Consider the following 8,696-nt stretch of genomic DNA (forward strand, 5'->3'; position numbering starts at 1 on the left):
CTATTTCTATGTCAAGATATCATTACCAGCGTCAGTATGTTAGAGATTCTTAAAAAGCAACACATAACTTCATAGATATTATAGTTAACATATAGATTTAGAATATGTGTCTCCTCTGCATAGTAAAGGTCTTAATACTTACCCTCACAGGCTCTGCAATCAGAGGCAGAGGAAACAGAGTGATTTGTCTGGAAGAAGAAGTTCCAGATAACCATGTGCAGACTGGACCAGAGCAAAGAAGACGGCAACAAATAAAAAGTAAGAAAAAATTGCCCTTTAACAATATTTAATTATTGAAATGTTTCAGTTTGGAATAAGCCTTCTATTGATATTAAAATATATTTTACAATTTAAAGAAACAATTTGTAGTTAATTTAGAGTACCATGATAGAACAGTTAAATATTAGAGAATACATTAAGCCAAATTGAAAATGATCAAAAGTAACTATTTTTATATTTGGACATCTGAGTAATACTCTGTAAATGATATTTTATCCCTGAATAAATAACACCTAATTAAAAAAGGCATATGAGAATTGCTATTTTTGCCAATTTGTGTATATAACTAAGAAAATTAATTAAAATAATTAAAATAACTAAGAAAATTAATTAAAATAATTAAAATAACCAACTTGTTAAATTAATTAAATGAATTAAATTAGTTTGAAAATTAATTAGTTAATTAATTAAAACAGTGGTTTGTAATATTATACTTCATACATAGAAGAGCAGGTCATGGCCTCCTTGGCATGGTGCTTCATATTCTGATGATAATCTGCAACACGGTGATCCCTGAGGTTATCATGAAGCAGTGGATGACGCTACATTCAAGCCCAGATTGGAACTCCGTGAATTAAAACATGATTTAAAGCGCATGAAGTTCATTGGGTATGGTATGGGCGATCTTGGAAGAGTTAGGGATTTAATAAAAATATATCCTATCAAAAGTTGAAATAAGCATTGCTAAGAGAGAAAAAAGATGATAAAATTGATAGAAGAGGAATGCGTGCTTTAGAGTTGGTAGAAGAGTTTAAGGCTATATTAAATACAACACGTAAAGTAGATATGTACAAAATGTGTTTTAGATCTCTTTTTTATGTTCAGATGCTTATCTGGCTCAAGATATATTTGTTAATATATATTATACATAATATAATAGAAATAAATTATAAACTGAACTATAAATAATATAATCAGTCAATTATTAATTTGTAATAAATTATTACAATGTATAAATTACATATTTTATATAATAAAAACAAATAATACAAATATATAAAATAATATATGTGTATACATATACTATTACATAAATGAACATGCATAGATATATTACACATAATGCATATAATATGGTATAATTCTATAAATGATATAATAGTATAAATATATAATATGCATTATTATAAAAGTAAACAAAATATATTTATACTATACACACTGGTTAAAAGAAAGCAACTAACATCAGAAATAATTTTTCTTTTTTTTCTCCATCTTTATTAAATTGAGTATTTCTTATTTACATTTCAAATGTTATTCCTTTTCCCGGTTTCCAGGCCAACATCCCGCTAACCTCTCCCTCTCCCCTTCTCTATGGGTGTTCCCCTCCCCATCCTCCTCCCATTATGCCCTCCCCGCAACAATCACATTCACTGGGGGTTCAGTCTTGGCAGGACCCAGGGCTTCTCCTTCCACTGGTGATCTTACTAGGCTATTCACTGCTACCTATGAGGTTGGAGCCTAGGCAAATGCCAGCAGCAAACCTTCTATACTGTTATTGGCTGCAATCTCTCCTTCTGTACTTCTATATGTGTTTCCTTGCTCAACTAATTTCTTGGTAGACTTATTCATAATAGCCAGACACTGGAAACAACCAAGATGTCCCTCAACTAAAGAATGGATAAAGAAAAGGTGGTACATCTACACAATGGAATACTGTTCAGCTATGAAAAACAAAGACATCATGAATATTTCAGACAAATGAATGGATCTTGAGAATATCATCTTGAGTGAGGTAACCCAGTCCCCAAAGGACATGCACAGTATCTATTCACTTATAAGTGGATTTTAGCCATAAAATACAGGATGGCCATGCTATACTCCAAAGATACAAGGCGGCTAGACAGGAAGAAGGGCGCAAGCTAGACCATTTTTCTTATGGCAGTGAGAAGACTGAGTTAGTGAGAGCCAGACTGACTCCATTACAGGCTGGAAACTGGCAGTTTGGGTAACTAGGGGTAACTAGGCATAAGGTTCATTTGTTTGTTTGTTTGCTTGTTTGTTTGCTTTTCCCCAAAAATGAAAAACCAGATCAAGCAACCTGTGATCAGACAACCGCAGCCACAGGCAGTCAATTTGAGGAAGCCTTGTCATCTGGCCTGAAGCAAGAATAGGTATGGACAATGAGTATATGACCTATTGAGAAGTTACCAGAGCGTAACAAAATGTAGAATCAGTCAGACCCCTAGAGATAGAGATAAGCAATCAAGATAAAAGGGTGATACCCGTCCCTGGAATTCCCCTAACTGAAAATAAACCTGGCCCTTGAGTCCAATGGCTACATTCATTCCCAAATGAGGAGACCCTGGCTCTTCACTTTTGCATCCTATTTGACTTTGGGGTATCATTTCCAGGCATCTTGGTCCCTAACAGCCGGAAGTATGGTGGCATGCATTAAGACATGGTAGCAGACTGGTTTATTCTGGATTCACAAACAACAGGCAGAGAGGGTCAGTAGGCTTGGCTTAGGCTTTTGAAAATCAAAGACTACCTCCAGCTTCCTAGACACAATTTCTCAAATAAGATCACACCCACTTCTTCAAGAGGACACTTTGTCATCCCTCTCAAGTAGCAACAGTCGCAAAGACTAAGCATTCAAATAGTTGAGCCTACAGAGACTGTTCAAACCACTACAATGACAATATTAGCCATGAGCCACTACAATGATAATATTAGCCATGAAAAAAAGGATAGCCAGGCTTAGATCTGTAGAAAAAAGGAGAGTAGGTATAAAAACAATTGACTAGAGGGAGCAGATCTCCTTAGGAAACATAAATAAAATCTATAGATATGCATGGATGGGGGAATGGAACTGAGAGAATTAAGTGGGAGGGCTTCAGGAGAAGGGGATGTGGAAAGAAATACTTGGAAACACAGCTATAATTAAGAGGATTTTTGAGAGGTAGTATGAAAGCATAACAAGATACAAAAATTATAAAATATATACATATATGAAGGCAAACTAAATTAAATTGCCAAATACCAGGAGACTAATAATTCCCTATGTATACCTCTTGTCACCAACAAAAAGCTGGTTACATCTAATTGAGTTGTTGGCCAAATGAGACCCAAGAGGACTCCCCAAACAAGAAGACTGTTGTCAAGGCTATGGGTTGGTCTACACTGTCAGCAAGGCTCTACTGTGGAAGACAGCACCTCTATTAAATATGGAGATGTTACGCTGGTATCTACAGAGAGCCTTCATCCCCATTTTCTTTGGTACAGAAAGGTCCTCAGCATGCTATGAAGAAGAAATATGAACACCAAGCCAGTCACAATCCCTTCATTTTCAGGGGTTTATAGCATACAAGATATGTTCAGGTAATGGTGGCACAAAGCTTATGGGAATAGCCAGCTAATAACTGATTTGATTAAGCTCTACTCTACAGCACTCCTCAGGTGACCAAGAACCAGAGACTAGACAGCCCAAGGGTGTAAACAAATAAATAAACAAGCAAATAGCACATAATAGTGGTGCAAAAGAAAAACAAATACTTGTGAAATGACCTGTTCAGCTACCATCAGAGAATCTTCATCCTGCCACAAATCGGATTGTTTTATATATAATTGTAGATAATTATCTATATAGACAATTATATTGTTATGTATATTATATACACATTATATACACTATATATAATTATATCAACCCACACCTAAACAACGTAAACTGAGAGAGAGAGAGAGAGAGAGAGAGAGAGAGAGAGGTCTTAGAACACTCAGTCCTAAACAGATTTTTCCCCATAACATCCTTCCCCTCAGAGCTCAGGGAAAGTTGTAGAAGGGGAAAAACAAGAGGGGAAGGAGACTAAGAAAATAAGACCCTCTAAAACATGAGCAGATGATATAAACTTGCTAAATAAATGAGACATTGATAGCAAAACGCTTCCATATGCAAGATAATACAGCTAAATCCACTCATCAGGGTCATGGAAAGTGCTTCCATATGGACACTGATATCCATCTGTCTTCCAGGGTCAATGGTCCTTGCTGCAAAGGCAGCATGGGACATCACTAGGAACAGATGCTGGCTGCAAGAACAGATCCTTAAATAATTGTTAGAATCACTTACCCTAGACTTAAAGTCTTCCAAATATGAATGCGTTCAAAAGTGAAAAATTTCAACTTCTTCATTAATAGGAACACAAATACTTTTTAAGAATCAGATTATCAGAAATAAACCATAATATAGATTAAATTTAGCCAGCTATGCATAAAAGCACAGCTCTTGGCAACAAAGGAGAAAATTGACATAAGTAGTCCTTGTGAGGCATGTCTTTCTGGATCCAGAGGCAGCATTACATCAGTTTTTCTGTTTTTTTTTCTTCTTTTCTACTCTCCCTCTCTGCCTTTTACTTTCTATCATCAATTGACTTTCTTTAGAAAAAACTAAATGGCTAGATCATTTGGGGGAACATGAGAGGAAATTGAAGGAAGGTTTCTAGGTGGGGCAGAAATGATGAAAAGGATGGGGAAAGTGATATAATTTTATTTCAACCAAAATTGTATTTGAAGAAAAATGAAGGAAAAAATAAAAGCTTCATCCATATCTGATACAACAGGGATTGCTATCGTCTACCTAACAGCAATAACAGAAAGCCCAGTGCGAGCGAATCTTGTCTTTATTGAAATAAATTAACACATTTTGTTTCATGTTTAATGTGAAAAGTAGGTTTGTCAATAAGAAAAAGTGTCATAATTTTTTTCTTAATTATTTGAAATGCAACATATGATTTACATCCAGGAGAGGCTTTTGCTTGACAAATGTGGAAGACAAATAGACTGTTTTTCTTCCTCTTTCAAAATGATCTAGTTTAATACTTTTAGTAGATTCATATATTTTATGTGAGTTTTGCTTTTTATTTTTGGAGATTATAACATAATTACAAAATTTCGTACTTCCCTTTTCTCCCTCTAAATCTTCCTGCTCCCAGTCTCCTTCAGACTCATAGAATCTTCTTCCACTGTTACTGCACAGATATATGCATGTATATATGCATATATGTTCTTTAATATAACTAGTTAAATCTGCATAATTCAAATTATTTTTATATTTTTAGGTCTGAATGCCACTGGATGACCAATGGGTTTGATATTACATGGAATTGGCTGTGGCTCCTGCTCTCATTCCTTTTCAGTTCCGTCATACTTTTAAGGTTGAGGCACTATAGACTTTTTCCTGTCAAGTTTGATGCATCCACTGGTGTCATCCAAGATATGCAAAACACAGACTCTTTTGCCTTTTAGGGATGTGAAGACAAATGGTATCAAAGAATAAAGAGCTCTGTAATACATCCTTTTTTTTGTTTTTTGTTTTTTTTTGTTTTTGTTTTTGTTTTTTTTTGTTTTCTGTAATACATCCTTAAAGCTGGATGCATTGAATATAGTGCATTCTATAGATAAAAGCATATCTGTAATTTTTACAGATACCAAAATGAGAGATTATCTTGTAATATGAATGATGTAAATAATTCTAGTCCCAAGGGTTCTTTTAAAGCAAGGTATACATTTATGGCAAAAGAGAAAAGAATGGACAGGGAGGTACCATGTGACAGCTACTGTGATGCTGCTTATGCTTCTGTTCTGTCAATGAATAGATGGGCTACATATTAATGTATAAAAACAATGGAAAATGAAAGAAAACAAATTTTGTTACTGGGGTATATACAAAATAGACTTCAGGAAAAGCACCACTGAGTCATGTCATTGCGCTTGCAAAGGAACTAAGAGATATAGGATACACATCCTAACATAAGAAGGAAAAAAAAAACAACCAACCAAACAAAAAAAACAAAAACAAAAACAAAAAAACAAAACAAAAAAAACCCCCAAAAGCCAAAAAACATGACCTACAACCATTATGTTAAATGCAGGAAAATTTGCCAAACTATTTTAAATTAAATAAGACAAACAAAACCAAGAATATCCACTCCACTCTCTTCATAATTGTTCTAGCTGATGTGTGATATGCTAGCTATAGCAATAGTGGAAAGATATAAAGGGAATAGAAATAGAAAAAGGAAGAAATCGAATTTTCTTAATTTGAAAATGATATAAGGCTCTACATAAAAGGTGCTGAGGACTATACAAGAAAACTAGTATAACTAATAAACACTTACAGGAAAGTGCCAATGTAGTATACAAAAATCTACAAAAAATATCAGCATCCTACATATCTTAGACATATATAAATTCAAGGAAGCAATTACATTAATTGCCTCAATAAACTATGTATCTTGGAATAATCCTAACCAAAGAAGTAAAAACAAGCTGTATAATCAAAGATTTAAAACAATGAAATAACAAACTGTCAAAGATACTTCAAGGTACACAAACTTACCACATTCATGGATAAGGGGAAAATCATAATAACATTAGCAAAATTATCAAAATATTCAAAGTACACACTATAAATATTTAATGCTATTATTCACAAAGTTGAAAAAGAAGCTCTTAAAACAAATTGTGGGTGCCTGTGTTAATACCCATCTGCTGCATGAGATGAAGGATGACCAAGACGCTGACCAATGGCAATAGTAGAATGTTGCTAGTAGACATTTTATTATTATTTCCTTTAGCTGAGTACCTTGATTTTTTCCCCATTTTTTGCCCATCACCTATGTAGTCTTGTGTTCTCAGCTGTTTAGCCAGTGTCAGGAATAAACTCAATCTCTCACTTTAATTCCAATCAAAGAACTGCCGGATACTCCCATAACCTTAATGATAGGATTGTTGCAGGATATCATGTAGTCAGGTCACTGTTGTAGATAACTTGTTTTTCTTTTTTTGTTTGTTTTGTTATTGTTTTCTCATTTGTTTATGTGTAAAATATGAGAAACTTTGGACCATCAAGATTTAAATGGAAGTTCTTCATCAAACCTCTTCTCTTGGTGTTCAGGAAAATATGGGGAAGGGAAGGCAGAAAGATAAAAATTAGAATGGATTGCAGACTGGTAAAACCATTCTGGAAATCAGTCTGGAGGTTCCTCAGAAAATTGGACATTGAACTGCCTGAGGATCCAGCTATACCTCTCTTGGGCATATACCCAAAAGATGCCTCAACATATAAAAGAGACACGTGCTCCACTATGTTCATCGCAGCCTTATTTATAATAGCCAGAAAATGGAAAGAACCCAGATGCCCTTCAACAGAGGAATGGATACAGAAAATGTGGTACATCTACACAATGGAATACTACTCAGCTATCAAAAACAACGAGTTTATGAAATTCGTAGGCAAATGGTTGGAACTGGAAAATATCATCCTGAGTGAACTAACCCAATCACAGAAAGACATACATGGTATGCACTCATTGATAAGTGGCTATTAGCCCAAATGCTTGAATTACCCTAGATCCCTTGAACAAACGAAACTCAAGACGGATGATCAAAATGTGAATGCTTCACTCCTTCTTTAAATGAGGAAAAAGAATACCCTTGGCAGGGAAGGAAGAGGCAAAGATTAAAACAGAGACTGAAGGAACACCCATTCAGAGCCTGTCCCACATTTGGCCCATACATATACAGCCACCCAATTGGACTAGATGGATGAAGCAAAGAAGTGCAGACCGACAGGAGCCGGATGTAGATCGCTCCTGAGAGACACAGCCAGAATACAGCAAATACAGAGGCGAATGCCAGCAGCAAACCACTGAACCGAGAATAGGTCCCCTATTGAAGGAATCAGAGAAAGAACTGGAAGAGCTTAAAGGGGCTCGAGACCCCAAAAGTACAACAATGCCAAGCAACCAGAGCTTCCAGGGACTAAGCCACTACCTAAAGACTATACATGGACTGACCCTGGACTCTGACCCCATAGGTAGCAATGAATATCCTAGTAAGAGCACCAGTGGAAGGGGAAGCCCTGGGTCCTGCTAAGACTGAACCCCCAGTGAACTAGTCTATGGGGGGAGGGCGGCAATGGTGGGAGGGTTGGGAGGGGAACACCCATAAGGAAGGGGAGGGGGGAGGGGGATGTTTGCCCGGAAACCGGGAAAGGGAATAACACTCGAAATGTATATAAGAAATACTCAAGTTAATAAAAAAAAAAAAAGAATAGATGATTTATCTTCTATAAAAAAAAATTAGAATGGATAGAAGATACCAGTGAAACACTGTCTTCCAGATGCAACATGACTGAGCCAAATATAAAATCAAAGAGAATGTGGTAATATTTATAGGGCCTGCACAGGTTCAACCTAGATGGGTGTACTAGTGTACTAGCACTGAGACAGGAATGTTAACATGAGCTCTCATCCATGATTAATGTATACAGGCACACACACACACACACACACACACACACACACATATATATATGTATATGTATATATATATATATATATATATATATATATATATATGATTGTTATCTACTTCCAAGCTGAAAGTAGTTTTCTCCAACAAAGTCTAACTGG

This window comes from Rattus norvegicus, chromosome 15, assembly GCF_036323735.1.
Source record: "Rattus norvegicus strain BN/NHsdMcwi chromosome 15, GRCr8, whole genome shotgun sequence".
NCBI classification, from domain to species: Eukaryota; Metazoa; Chordata; class Mammalia; order Rodentia; family Muridae; genus Rattus; species Rattus norvegicus.